Source organism: Nycticebus coucang, chromosome 8 (assembly GCF_027406575.1).
Source record: "Nycticebus coucang isolate mNycCou1 chromosome 8, mNycCou1.pri, whole genome shotgun sequence".
In the NCBI taxonomy this organism is placed as follows: domain Eukaryota; kingdom Metazoa; phylum Chordata; class Mammalia; order Primates; family Lorisidae; genus Nycticebus; species Nycticebus coucang.
Window position 1 is genome coordinate 135,902,104 of NC_069787.1, and position 15,550 is coordinate 135,917,653.

At 43.3% G+C, this 15,550-nt stretch overlaps 1 non-coding gene and 1 pseudogene across 1 annotated transcript; one reads left to right on the forward strand and one right to left on the reverse strand.

Moving 5' to 3' along the window:
• Positions 1 to 1,831: 1,831 nt before the first annotated feature.
• Positions 1,832 to 1,985, forward strand: LOC128592778 (uncharacterized; annotated as a pseudogene).
• Positions 1,986 to 13,028: 11,043 nt separating this feature from the next.
• Positions 13,029 to 13,135, reverse strand: LOC128592824 (U6 spliceosomal RNA). Its single transcript, XR_008382036.1, has one exon. It is a non-coding gene; the product is annotated as a U6 spliceosomal RNA (small nuclear RNA).
• Positions 13,136 to 15,550: the final 2,415 nt, after the last annotated feature.

Here is a 15,550-nt window from a genome sequence, read left to right on the forward strand (position 1 = left end):
TTTAGTCATTTTCAGATAATGCTCTTAATCATCTTTAAATAAAAATCTCAAGTAAAAATTCATGGGTGGCTCCTGTGGCTCAGTGAGGAGGGTGCCAGCCCCATATACTGAGGGTGGTGGGTTCAAACCTGGCCCCGGCCAAATTGCAACAAAAAAATAGCCAGGTGTTGTGGCAAGCACCTGTAGTCCCAGCTACTTGGGAGGCTGAGGCAAGAGAACCACCTAAGTCCAAGAGCTGGAGGTTGCTGTGAGCTGTGACGCCACAGCACACTACCGAGGGCAACAAAGTGAGACTCTGTCTCAAAAAAAAAAAAAAAATTCATGTGAAAAACTACTATGAAAGGGATTACCCTCTTTAGATTCTTGACAATTGCAAGCAAGATTCACTTTCGTATACTGCTGATAATATAATTAGACATATCTTTTGGAAAAAGCGTGGCAATATCTTATCAAGAGACTTAAATTATTCCTCACTCTTTTTACGTACCAGTTCAATTATTGGAACTCTATCCTAAAGAATCCCAAGTGATTTTTTTTTCTTGAGACATAGTCTCACTCTGTTGCCCTGGGTAGTGTGTCATACCATCACATCTCACAGAAACCTCAAACTCTTGGGGTCCAGTGATTCTCTGGCCTCAGCCTCCTGAGTAGCTAGGACCATATTCGGCTAGCTCGAATTCCAAATGTTTAAAAACTAAATACTGTGTTCATTGCCATATTGTTTATAGTAGTAATTTGAAAATAGTTTAATGTCTAACAACAGAGGAATGATTTGAGCAAATTACAGTAAATTTTCAGGGGATACCCATTGAAAATCATGTTTGTTGGAAAAATGGTTATAATATTAACTTAAAAATAAAGTGCAAAATTATTCATTTGAGTGACCAAATCTGTGTGGAATATAACTATATCATATAATAAATATTTTTAGATATTTTGGCATCCATTATGAGCAGACTACCTTATTCTTTTTCCAATTAATATGAGGGTATAAATGTTTGTTTAGGTTTACACTATTTTCATTTCTAGGGTAAAGTTCAAGTTGTAGCTGATCCCTTCACTTGGGGGCATCCTGAACACCCTCACATTGTGCACATTAAGAGAGTTTCCACGGGCGGCGCCTGTGGCTCAGTGAGTAGGGCGCCGGCCCCATGTACCGAGGGTTGTGGGTTCAAACCCAGCCCCGGCCAAACTGCAACCAAAAAATAGCCGGGCGTTGTGGCGGGCGCCTGTAGTCCCAGCTGCTCGGGAGGCTGAGGCAAGAGTATCACGTAAGCCCAGGAGCTGGACGTTGCCGTGAGCCGTGTGACGCCACGGCACTCTACGAGGGCAGTAAAGTGAGACTCTGTCTCTACAAAAAAAAAAAAAAAGAGAGTTTCCATCACTCACCCTCTCTCCTCCCCCTCAACAGACTATATTTGTGTTTTTCTTTCCTGGGGGCATATAGTTGTTTATCGATTATCAATAATGAAAACAATAATGAAATAATAAAATCAATAGTATTGTGTACATTGGATAATTGCTTTTCCATTCTTGTGATACTTTACTAAGAAGAATGTGTTTTAACTCTGTCCAGGTAAACACAAAAGATGTAAAGTCTCCATCTTTTCTTACAGCTGAATAGTATTCCATGGTATACATATACCACAGCTTATTAATCCATTCACAGGTTGATGGGCACTTGGGTTGCTTCCACATCTTCGAGCAGAACACATCAAACAAGGATATTAAACAAGACCTGTTTCCTTCTTGATATGAAGCATGTTACACACCAAAGCACAGACTACCTCATATTTGCTCCATATTTAATGAGATTTTGAGTTGCTTTGAGAAGACTGTACTTTCAGGGATCATTTCTATAGTTCATTACTAGAGACGTTTCTCTGAACGCGTTGCATTGAGTTGAGGAAGTGGGAAGATTATGTACGTGTAAAAGAAAAAGAGCATTAGGTAATTCATTAGCAAAACACAATTTTCAGAGTTATTAGGAAGAATTGACTTGGTATGAAAAGCCCTGGTGAGAGAGGATACCAAGAAAAAATAAAGTCTAAAAAAACAAAAGCCTTCTTACAGAAGCCCCAAGGACACACATACAAAGTCCTCCCTGTGGTGACTCAGCTCTTAAGAATTTGTAGATACTTAGCTTCCTGGGACCTTGAAATTAACATCTGCTTCCACTCCTGTAAAAAGTATGCACTTCTGTACAAGTCTGAGCTTCTGTAAAAGCCCATGCCTGCCTTCTCCAGCTTGATTCAAACTGACCAATGAGAAGGGTACTCATGGACAAGGAACCCTTAGCCAGAGATAAAAGGAAAAGGACAGAGCCAGTGGGGGGAGCTCGGTTATTTTTGGATTTTAGTCTGCTGTGGCTCCGCCAACTGAAATAAAACTCTTCTTCTTTTAAACATGGGTGTTCTCTCCCTCTGGCCTCTTTTTCCTGCAATGCTGGTAGAGAAAGACCCAGTAGATACATTGTAAAATGGAGGCTGTCGTGCGCATCATTCCAAACTGTTTACCAACAAGAACCTTCTTTCAGGAAGGTGATCCTGGCATACACTATGCCTTTAATATCCTAATACATACAAGATCAAGGGTTGGCTGTTTTAGAATAATAATAAGGTTTTGGAAAATGGTTACAATGGAAGCATTCTGAAGGTAATGCAGATTATTTAAGCTGGAAATAGAACGCTGGGGAGAAAATCAATACATGTACTAAGGTAGAGGCAGGTGCCTGAGAACCTGTGAGCAGCCTCTTTAATGCTCATCAGCATTAGAAATGTCCTAAGAAGCAAAGAAACTGAAGTTCTGGAATACAATGAGAGAAAGCCAGGGTTTGCTTGCCTGAAGGGAAGGGGCTGCCACCTGTGTCACAGGTTGGAGGGGGCTTTGCTTCTGGGAGGAGATTTCATTCATCTATCTCTCTGTCAGTTTGAACTTCAGGGGCCTTATCCCCCCATTCTTCTCTTGACTTCTTTGAAGATGGCAGAAAATCAAAAGACTTTTCTAAGAAAGAAATTAGATAGTTATTCCAGTCATCTTAATCATAATGAACTAATTTTGGAATTTAAAAAAATTTTGACAGCACTCTCAGACATAACTTTTTGCATACTTATTTTTCTTGCTTGTTAAATTAAAAACTAATCACAGACCTGCAATCTCTTTTCCAAAAGTCCTAAAGACAAATATATTTTGGAATTCAGTACTATACAGATTTTTTTTATTTTTTTTTTTGTAGAGACAGAGTTTCACTTTATTACCCTCGGTAGAGTGCCATGGCGTCACACAGCTCACAGCAACCTCCAACTCCTGGGCTTAGGCGATTCTCCTGCCTCAGCCTCCTGAGTAGCTGGGACTACAGGCGCCCGCCACAACGCCCGGATATTTTTTTGTTGCAGTTTGGTCGGGGCTGGGTTTGAACCCGCCACCCTCGGTATATGGGGCTGGCGCCCTGCTCACTGAGCCACAGGCACCACCCACTATACAGATTTTTTGAGTTTAAAAATATAATATGGTACAGGGGGGTGCCTATGGCTCAATGAGTAGGGTGCCAGCCCCATATACTGAGGGTGGCAGGTTCAAACCAGGCCCTGGCCAAACTGCAACAAAAAAATAGCTGAGCATTGTGGCGTGCACCTATAGTCCCAGCTATTCAGGAGGCTGAGGCAAGAGAATCGTCTAAGCCCAAGAGCTGGAGGTTGCTGTGAGCTGTGACATCACAGCAATCTACCGAGGGCAATAAAGTAAGACTCTGTCTGTAACAACAACAAAAAAAATACCATATATAAATAATATGGTACAAATATCATATAACACTCCTACTGTTACATGGAACAGTACCCTTAATGCAAAACATTAATCTTTCTACAGTAATACATACAAATATTTACATTGAGACTATAATACCCTCAATTTAGGGTACACTTTGTCATCAAGTAGTTGCAAAAGTCTTTTTAGCTTTCTTTGTTGTTTTTGTTTTTGTAGTGGAGGGGACACAGGGGACAAGTAACTTTTTTAGTGTATGTTTCAAAAGCTGTGTGAAACATAATTATAAAAATATTCAGTGTTTATCTGGAATTCAAGTTTAATTGAATAGCCTGGTTGTTTATTTGTCAAACATGACTTTTGAATTTTGGAATTGTAAATAAAAGATTATGAATCCATATCTGGAAATATACTAATTGAAATACTATTAACAATCACTCTTCCAGGAGTAGAATTTGATTTGGGCTCTTTTGAAAGGAAACACAGAAGGCGAAGTTTTATTTTATATGCTTACGTCCACGGAATACACAAAACATAAGACCTGTGCAAAGCCAACCACTTCAAAAACTCAAAATACTTCAAAAGCTAGAAATAACGCAGTTATTCTAAAAACAATTTATATCATGCATTTTAATGGATAGCTCTTTTTTAAAAAAATTCATCATCTATAATCTAATCCCTCTTATAAATTCAAAAAAAAATCTCCTTAAAGATATAGCTCCACCTAATGGAAGAAATATCCAATCACAGCCTTCACAGAGCTAAGAGTTAACCCAACGTGAGGGCTGTGTGTGTGTTCTACACGTGCAGACACAAATACTGATGTTTCTGTCCTCCCCACCTCTCCCCCGAAGCTAGATAGGAACCACAAGTGTTGAGTCACAGTTCTTGCAAGAGCCACTGTTTCCCTGGATTGGATTAGGAAACGTAAATATGTTTTTATTGCATATAACCACCAGCACCTTAAGCTCATTCCCGCGCTATTAATCTACAAAATGTAACCTTAAGAGTGTTTCATTTTCTGCCTTTGAGAATCATGGTCTCTTCGGATGTAGAAAGGGCACTGAAGATCACCTAATGAGGTTCTGTAACCTGCCTCAGTGTTAGAACCATCTGGGAAAGCTAATAGGTGCAATTGCCAGGGCCCACCATGAAATTCTTACTTAACTGGCCTGGGTAAGGCCTGGGCTGGGTGCCATGGAAAGGCTCCTCGAGGAATTCTAATGGGCAGCCAGGGTTGTACCCCAATGAATTCTAAAACAACTCACATATTTTATAGCTGAGGAGACCAAACCCCACGGAAGGGCAGTGAGTCTCCGACATTAGAAATCAGTATTCCTTTGCATCATAGTGTTTGAATCTGCTCTTTGATTTATGTAAAACATTCATCTGAGAAGATACCGCAGGAGAAGGTCTGTTTCAAAACTCAAGCTCAGTGACATTATATCAGAAATAAGAATTGTCCTCACTTCTGAGAATGTGACCTCCAGGTCCAAGTTGGGAGACTGTTTTCTCTCTTTCTATCTGTTTTTCCCCTTCTCCATTCTGCTATCACATCCTGCTGGTGCTTTCTAGAAGCCCTGCGGTGGCACAGCAAGGTCCGCCAGCTCACTGCTTCAGTATTTGCCCCAAACACCATGTCTGAATCACAGTGAGCGCCCTCTAAATATGCACAGAGGCACAAAGGAAGTCGAGGTCCACGTCGGAGTCATGGTGAGTGCCCTCTAAACATGTGCAGATACACAAAGGAAGTCCAAGTCCACGTCCGAGTCACGGTGAGCACCCTCTAAACATGCACAGAGGCACAAAGGAAGTCGAGGTCCACGTCTGAGTCACGGTGAGCGCCCTCTACACATGATCAGAGACACAAAAGAAGTCCAGGTCCACGTCTGAGTCACGGTGAGCACCCTCTACACATGATCAGAGACACCAAGGAAGTCCAGGTCCACGTCTGAGTCACCGTGAGCACCCTCTACACATGATCAGAGACACAAAGGAAGTCCAGCTCCACGTCCGAGTCACGGTGAGCGCCCTCTAAACATGATCAGAGACACAAAGGGAGTCCAGGTCCATGTCCGAGTCACAGTGAGCGCCCTCCACACATGATCAGAGACACAAAGGAAGTCCAGGTCCACGTCTGAGTCACGGTGAGCGCCCTCTAAACATGATCAGAGACACAAAGGAAGTCCAGGTCCACGTCTGAGTCACGGTGAGCGCCCTCTACACATGATCAGAGACACAAAGGGAGTCAAGGTCCACGTCTGAGTCATGGTGAACACCCTCTAAACATGCGCAGAGACACAAAGGAAGTCCAGGTCCACGTCTGAGTCATGGTGAGCGCCCTCTACACATGATCAGAGACACAAAGGAAGTCGAAGTCCACGTCTGAGTCATGGTGAGCGCCCTCTACACATGATCAGAGACACAAAGGGAGTCGTGGTCCTTGGGTTCATCCATTGCTTTCTCTCAAGACCAAGGTCTTAATTTCTCCTGCCTGCGGAACCATTACTGTTTCTTCACTAAGTTTTTTACTAATTTCTTAGATTTTTTTTTTGCTTATCTCCCAGCTATCAGTAACTTTTAACTAATCCATTTTACGTGTTACTTTCAGCCGTCACCATTTCATTTCCCTGCCCCAAACACACATCTGTTTGGATTTTTTCTCACACCCACTCCTCCTACTTATCTCCCCTGACTGTTCTCTGTTCCTTCCATAAGTGTCCGTACTTCTGTCTCCTTGGCACACACAGTGATGCCCTGAAATGGTGGAGCAAACAGGAGCTGAGGAATCAGACTGACAGTCAGGTGGTCCGGACTCCAGTTCTGCTACTTAACTGCTCTGATCTCAGTCACGTAACCCTGGAAAATAAGGTTATACATTCACAGCGCCTACCCTGGTCTTGTGCACAGTATTTGGCTGATCCTCTGTAGTTGCTCTTCTGACAGCACAGCTGTGATTACGGTAGCTGTTAATCACACCATTTAGAAGGGAAAACCTTTAATTCTAGAAGTATTTACCAACAAATAAGCCATGTCTTCCTTGTTTTAGGTACTTGAGTAAGACATTTGCAATCAAAGGTCAATTTATTCTGAATTTGTTTTGAAAATATCTCCCTCTGGAGGGCACTACTGTTTATGAACCAGCCCAGCCTGAATGTGAGCACTGGATCTACATCACTGGGTGGGAGTGGAGGCAAATCAGTACAGACACGTTAGGAGGACAATTTGGCAACATCTATCAACATTTAAGGACCCATGAAAATAAAGACCTACAGGCCAGGATAGTCAGTGAAGTACCCAGGGAGTCACAAAAACTGCAAACAGCCAAAACGCCCAGCTCTAAATGACTTACCAGGCAATGTGTGGCAGGGCACACAGTGAAATAACATAACTGCTAAAAATCCAAAAATCTATGTATACCAACATAGAATTACCTCCAAGACTTACGTGCATAAACACACTTGTATGTGAATAAAATGAAAGCACCTCCAGATAAATGCTGGGAATAGGCTGTTGCCCTTGAGAGAGAGACGATCAGCAGGGTCAGAGAAAGGAAGGCACGCTTTTCAATTTATACACCTTAACCATAGAAACTGATTTTTAAACCACTTATAAGCATACTCTACAAATAAAAATTCAACAAATTAAGTATTTTGTAACATTTTTGAAGTAGAACTTACAGAAACTATGTAAATCCTAACTGTAAAGGACAATTTTTTTTTCTACAAAGTTAACATACTCACGTAAAGAAAATTCATCTCAAGGTAAAAAGCATTCCCAGTATATACTTACAAGAAAATCTCAGGCTGGGTGCACAGGCTCAAACCTGTAATCCAAGCACTCTGGGAGGCTAAGGCAGGAGGATCACTTGAACCCAGGAGTTTGAAATTGCTGTGATGATGACACCACTGTACTCTAGCCCAGGCAGCAGGGTGAGACCCTGTCAAAAAGCAAAAAAGATAAAGAAAGTATAGCAAAGCTCAGACATTGTATCCTTTTTACCTGTAATACTTCAATATGTATATCTCGACAGAAACAGCCATAATACCATAATCACACTGAACAAAATTAACAATTAAAATTTTAAGGGTGGCGCCTGTGACTCAGTCGGTAAGGCGCCGGCCCCATATACCGAGGGTGGCGGGTTCAAACCCGGCCCCGGCTGAACTGCCAAAAAAAAGAGAAATAGCCAGGTGTGGCAGGCGCCTGTAGTCCCAGCTACTCGGGAGGCTGAGGCAAGAGAATCGCTTAAGCCCAGGAGTTGGAGGTTGCTGTGAGCTATGTGATGCCATGGCACTTTAACGAGGGCCATAAAGTGAGACTCTGTCTCTACAAAAAAAAAAAAAAAAAATTAATATTTGATGAATATGTTCATATTCAATTTTCTTTGGTCATCTCAAAAATGTTTATTTGTATTTGGTTTGTTTCAATCATTTTTTGAAAAGCCCACATATTAAATATTGTGATTTTTCTCCTAAATGCATTTGATTCTATAACTGGCCCATCTTCCTCTGTTAACACTGTTTTTGTTGTTAGGGAAACTAGCCATTCATCTTGCAGAAGTCCCCACCTCCCGGGTGGGCTGACTGAATCCTCCTGGTGCTGAGCTCTTGTAAACCAGTCCTTAGATCTGGAGACTCAGCGTGTTCTGTGATCTAGTCCACGAGGGACACGCTGCATCTCTGGGGGGATCTATGGTGAAGATGGGAAGATAAAGTCCTGAAAAGTCGCAAAGTGAAGAAATGTTTAATTTTGCCTCATTGTGTATTTCCCACGTGTTTTGGGGTGGTGCCCACCATGTCCCTGTGGGCCCGAGTCCTGTTTTGTGCCCTTGGAGTAGAAGGTCTGCACCTGCACGGCCTTCTCAGAATCCTACCTGTGGCTGAGAGACACACCATGCTCATAAAGTTGGCGAGTGATGAATTCAGCAGACAGGTACTGTGTTTTCTATTGATGGTGCACTGTGCCTGAAACCGCTACTCCTGTCCTTCAGAAATAAGACGGCAGTGTCTACGGCCATACCACCCGGAATGCGTCCGATCTCGTCTGATCTCAGAAGCTACCTGGATACTTGTACTTGAATGGGAGAAATAAGATGGGGGTGATGGGTCCTCGTATGTTCAGGCAGTAAACACACTCTGGACAGTAAAAACTCAGCTGTGTTCCCCGCAGTCACAGCATGGCCCAACTGGGCTCCTCAGAAAAGCTCCAACAGAGTCAGCTTTGGAGGTCAGCAACAAGAAGACAGCTGGTCAGAGCTGGCAAAACAGCCCCCAGAAGTTGGCTGGTCTCTTAATGCACAGAGGACCCCGAGCCTGAGGACAGGGAGGGACTCAGAGCTGATAGGCCCATCATCCTGCTGCTTGGCTCAGCATGTCCTCTCAGCAGGCACAGCTCAAGGTTACTCCTTTGTAAGGAAACCTGTGTTTTGTTCTCTCCTCCCTCTGAAAGTTTCGGGGCTTTCTCTTTACCCTTTGGAGCACAGATTCTTCCTCAGAAGTTGTTAGGAGCTCCCCTCCTTTCCTCCTGGCCCAGTCAGCCTGGCCATATGAAGGGTCTACCTGGGTCAATGTCTGTTTCTGGGTCACTTGTTTTAAAATTGGTGCATCCTGGTTGTTTTCTTTCGAGGCTGTTGGTTTTATTCATTTTGGGTGAACTTGGTCACCTTTCTACATTTGCAGATGACAGGTTATATTATCATCTGACTTAGGTTTGTTTATCCAGAAATGCATAGACAGGAATGCAAGTAAACCAAACATTGCATCACAGCGTCAGAACACTCAGGGTGCAGCTTAAACTAAAAGTTGTGTACTGGAATTCCAAGGCGTGTCCCTCCTCTAAGGGCAGTAGGCAGCCTCTGGCCCCTCTAGGGACCCTACAGAGAGGTTTGACTAATAGCTACATGTGCTGATGTAGTTTCCTGTGCATGAAGAAAGTTCAAGCCTTATTCTTTCTCTTAAAATATATATTTCTGAATTTCTCAAAGATTTATCACTGAGAATCTTGCACTGCCACATTCCTGACATGGGCAATCCTTCCCCAAAGCTTTTCATGTACCACATTTAGCCTCTGAGCATGTGGTGGTCCACTCTCCACAAACTCTTTCTGTTTGGGGTCCCATCTCTCTCCCCAGGCATCCTGTTAGGTGGACAAGAACTTGACTCAGGCCTAGTCCTTCCATGCAGAACCACACCCAGTCTGAGAGCACCTGGCACCTGTGGACACAGGGCCCTTCTCTCCCATGTGGACCACACCCGATCTGAGAGCACCCAGCCCCAACACCTGCGGACACAAGCCCCTTCTCTTCCACGTGGACCACACCTGGTCTGAGAGCACCTGGCACCTGTGGACATGGGCCCTCCTCACCCACACCGACCACACGGGGTCTGAGAGCTCCTGGCCCCCCACACCTGTGGACAGGGGCCCTCCTCACCCACACAGACCACACCCACTCCTCCTCACAGCACTGCAGCCCCTGCCTCTGCCTTAATCTCTCAGGGATAAGCCACCCCAGGAAGGCTTCAATGTCTCACATCCTGCAAGTAGGTAGGGAACTAAGACTACAAAACCAGAACCTGAGATGTGCAGATTCAGAATGTGGGGATATCAGCACCTTTAGCTTTGGGCTCAGTCTTTGGGGCCTGAAGAGTCCCCTGGGAAGCCTTGCTGCCGAGACAAGGCGCCTTCCACGCTGCTGCCCCTGTGACTGTGCCAAACCGTGTCAGACAAACCTCGGTTAAGCCAGCCTGTGAGCCTCAGCCAGGGAAGAAGAGAAAAGCAAGCAAGTTCCCCCACCAGGCCCAAAGGCCTTAGTCTTGGTTCTAAGCAGCCAGTGGGCTGTGTGCGGGCTGCAGAGAGGAATCCGTAACACTTCGGCAGGAGGCACTCACAGGGCAGAACAGTGAAATCAGAGGGACCTGGGCTGCAGTCCCCAGAAATTTAAGAGCCCCATGACCCCAGACTGACAGCTGGCTGAGCCCGTGTTCGCCGATCTGCAAAAGGGGACTGAGAGCTAATATGAGGGTGGTTGTGGAGAAGAAATGTGGTGCAGCCTATAAAGCCGCTGAGGCACACAGAGCTGCGGCACTGTCCCCTCTCCCGCCTTTGCCATTAATTCCCTCTTGGTGGGTCCCGGCCACGCCTCCTCCTGGATTTCCTCCCCGCGTCTCAGGGTACAGGTTCTTCTGATGCACCTTGTGAGATCTCCGTAGGGGCGCAAACCACATTTTCTCCCCACATCAGAACTGGGAGCTCCCTGAGCGCAGAGGGCACATCTAAGTCACCCGTCAGCTCCGACGACCCGGCCTTGCAGGGCAGAAATCACTGAACATGCATTTGTGACAAGCATGGGGTCGGTAAGTCACACGGTCCTATCCCAGAGAAAATAAGGAGTGTGGGGAAGATGAATCAGTTAGGATCTCTCCTGCGAAGGCCTGCAGACGCCGGATTACGTGAGCGGCCGTGCTCAAGCTGCAGGCGTCGTGTCCCTTACGTGAACGTGACGAAGAGTGGCGTCATTCCCATTAAGGCCTTCCGCGGAGCCCCGGGGTTCTGGCAGCGGCTGCTGGAGGCTCTTCCTCGTACGTAGACTTCCATGGTGGGGGGGAAGAAAAAAATATATATTTTATATATATATATATATATATATTTTTTTTTTTTTTTTTTTGAGACAGAGCCTCAAGCTGTCACCCTGGGTAGAGTGCCTGTGGCATCACAGCTCACAGCAACTTCTAACTCCTGGGCTTAAGCGATTCTCTTGCCTCAGTCTCCCAAGTAGCTAAGACTACAGGCGCTCGCCACAATGCCCGGCTATTTTTTGGTTGTAGTTGTCGTTGTTTGGCAGGCTCCGGGTTGGCTGGATTCGAACTGCCAGCTCTGGTGTATGTGGCTAGCACTTTAGCTGCTTGAGCTACAGGCGCCGAGCCAGACCTATATTTTTAAAAATGAAAATATACAAGCACTAGAAGAAAACATGAATTCTTCTATAGCCTGGAAATGAGGAAAACGTTTCTAACCATGGTTCAAATTTCTTAAACAATACAGAAGGGATTAATAAATTTAATTACATAAAAATAGTAATTCTGTAGCAAACAAAAAACAAAAGCCAAAAGAAAACAAAACAAAAACACCATAACAAAAAAGACAAATGACAAACTGAAAAAAAAAAAGTGTAATTTACATCACAGACAAGGAGTTAATAGCCTTCATATAGCTGGTGCTTTAAAAATAAAAAATACACATAAAAAAACCAAGAATCTCACAGATATATATCAGAAGTATAAATAGTTCACAGAGAAAGAAACTTATGACAGTTACAAAATGACACTTATAAACCTTCCACCTCACTCAGAGGAAATGGAAAGTAAAACTACCCAGAAAGTGTGTCTCGTCTATTAAATAGATTTTTTAAAATCCCTCAAATTGGACAAGATAATCTGTTGGTGAGTCTGTGCAGAAAGGGACATTTTCACAGATTGCTGGAGGGGAGGCTTCTGGGAGGGCAAAATGACACAACTCCCAGGGATAAAAATTCAACAATACCTAGAAATTACACATTTATTTATCTTTTGACCCATAAGTGGCACTGTTAGAATGCCACTCTTAAAAAGACAATAGCAAAAATACCAAAAGCTGTGTGCACAAGGCTTTTAGCTGCAGCACCATTTATGCTATCACAGGTCTGCAAACAGTTCAAATGCCCAGCAGGAAAGGCTGGGTTGAATAAACTATGCCACATCCAGGAGGCAGTGATCAACTCCAGGATAATATTAAGTGAAAAAAAAGTAATGTAGAGAAAGTGAGTGAAATAAACTATACACATATGTTTTTAACCGGATGGATAAAGCATAATTTCTTTAAATGGTTGGTGCTTGGGGAGGGATAAAACAGAATGGAGAGCACTAACACAGAGGCCAGACTTCTCTAAACAATTTTGTTTTGTAAATTGAATTTAGGATCTTGTGAATATTTTACAGAATCATAAAACAAAAATAAGGTTTAAGCAAACTTTTAAAATCAAAAGCAAAATGAAGCAAATCAATCTGTGTATCAAACTTGTACCATAACCACACAGGGATCCAGGTGACTGTGAACAGAGGCTTCACTCACTTCCAGTGGGAGCACCACTAGGTCAAAGGACTCAGCTGCAAGCTATCATGTCACAGAGATGTTGGTCTTGCTTTCCTGAGGCTGTTAGGAGTGTATCCTGAGATACAGGACATGAGCACTTGTGTTAGCAGGACTGAGAATCAGAATTTTCTTTTTTTTTAAATATGGAACGCTTCACGAATTTGCGTGTCATCCTTGCGCAGGGGCCATGCTAATCTTCTCTGTATCGTTCCAATTTTAGTATATGTGCTGCCGAAGCGAGCACGAGAATCAGAATTTTCAGCATGGGAAAAAAGAGATGTGGCCAAATAACTAATTCAAAAAAATAACCTCTTTCATCCTGATTTTGAATTGAATGCATCAGTATATACTTATTTTCTCTTTAAAACAAAAAGTGCATTTGCTTCCAGTGTCCACTGGAAGAGAAGTAGAACACTGACCAGCCCCTGACAGTGTGCGCCTCCAGCACCCAGAAGATGGTCCAGAGCTCCCTGTAGAATGGACGATTCCAGATCCAAGGCAGGAAATTCGGAAAAGCTTGAACATCTCATCATACCACAAATCCAGGAAGCAATAAAATCCAGATGACATCATGTTAAAAGGATACAGAAGCCAGCCTGAAGAAGCTCCCATTAGTGAAAGCTGGGACAATTTGCATAGTAATAACTGAAATGGATTAGAATATATCAAAAAAAAAATTTTTTTTTGAGACAGTCTCACTTTGTCACCCTCGGTAGAGCGCTGTGGCATTGTGGCTCAAAGCAACCTCAAACTCTTGGGCTCAAGGACTTTCATACCAAATATTTTTACAACATAGGTTCAATATAATCCTAAAACAAACTAAACCACAAAAAACAAACCCTCAGTGAGCACCTTTAGAGGTTATCTGGTTGAGAATTAAATGGAAAAATTAGTATATAGAGGGAAGAGCCCCAGGTCTGCCTTGCCTCTCACAGGGACTGCACCTTGGGGTTGATGAGGGGAAGTGCCTCTGTTAGAGCATCCCAGCTGATAAATGAAGTGTCGCCCTTGGGGAACACTCAGGGAAATGATGGATCAAAGTAGGAAGCCAGACGTTACACCTCTTTACAGATACACAGGGCAGCACAGCATGCAAGCCAAAAAAATCAAGGAAATCTGATATTGACCAAGCTCCTAAATCCTGCAATTCAAGGGAGATATGGAGACAGAGAACTATATTTAAAGTCACTACTGGGTCTGAGGAGGGAGAATTATAAAAATCTAGATTGTGGGAAATTTTACAAGACAAATGACCCAGTTTGATCAATAAATTGGAGTGGGGGGGGCTATCTTCTATATTAAAGGAGTTTAAGAGACATTTAATTGCAACCATAGATCTTATTACAACTGTTATTTGCACAAAGTTAAAAAATTATCAGATATTTGGAGGTATTTTAAATACTGGAATTGGATAAGAAATTACTATTAATTTTGTTATAGGTATGATAATTGTGTGGCAGTTACAAGGAGTTCTTATCTGCGAGTTACTAAAATTTAGAAATACAAGTGTATTTTATGGATGAAATGGTATGATGTTAGGAATTTGCTTTAAAATAATCTGGAGGGTAGCGCCTGTGGCTCAAGGAGTAGGGCGCCGGCCCCACATGCTGGAGGTGGCAGGTTCAAACCCAGCCCCAGACAAAAACTGCAATAAAAAAAAATAAATAAATAAATAAATAAAATAATCTGGAGGTGTGGTGAACAGGGGGAGCATAGATTACACATGGATTCTCTACTTTTATATGTAATTGAAATGTTCCATAATAAATAAAATGCTTAAAATAAACAAAATAATACAAAGTTAAAAATAATGGATATTATTAATTTATTATAAAATAATCAATTGCCGGTTGATGCAGAGACCTTGTATCCCAGACCTCTAGGAATCTCTCGGTCCTTCAGCATAAAGTCGGCTTCATGCCTGTGAAGTCACACTCTCAGATGTATAGTCGGATTAAGAGATTCTCTGATTTCTCATAAGTTCTTGCTATAAACAAAATACTATAATCATTCATTTAAAATATAAGTCAGATTATATTGTCTGCTCAAGTCTGCCAGTAGCTCCGTGGTGCTCAGAAAGTTACTACTGCTGATGTCCTTATAGCAGCCGGCAAGACTCTGCCTGCTCTGCATCCTGGCAGCGGGCACCAGCCTCTGCCCCACTGCTCGCACCTGTTCCAAGTGTGCTCTGTGTGGTCAGTAACCATAGCAACACTGATGACGCCTTACTGCTGGGGTCAGCTTGAGACTCTGCAGCTTCTGTCTTGGCTTCTTTCTCTCCTTCCCTTGGATTACTTGCTCCAGGGGAACCAGCTGCCCTGTCTCAGCAGCTCCCTGTAGGAAGCAAGGCATGGAATTCTCCTGCATCAGGGAGGGTGGGGGTGGGGGTGGAGTGGGGTGTGTGTGTGTGTATGTTCAGAGGCTGATTTTTCCAGCTCATCAAGCCTGAAGCAAACTTTTTCTTGAAAGGCCAGATAGTAAATAGTTTGGGTTTGCAGGCCACATGGTCTCTGCTGCAGCTAGTGACTCAACTTTGCCATTGCACAAAATATGAAAAATAATTGGCTTGGCTATTTCAATAAAGCCTTACTTACAGAAAGAGGCATCAGCTTGCTAAGGCCACATAACTGCAGGCCCACAGCTTGACTGCAACCTCATG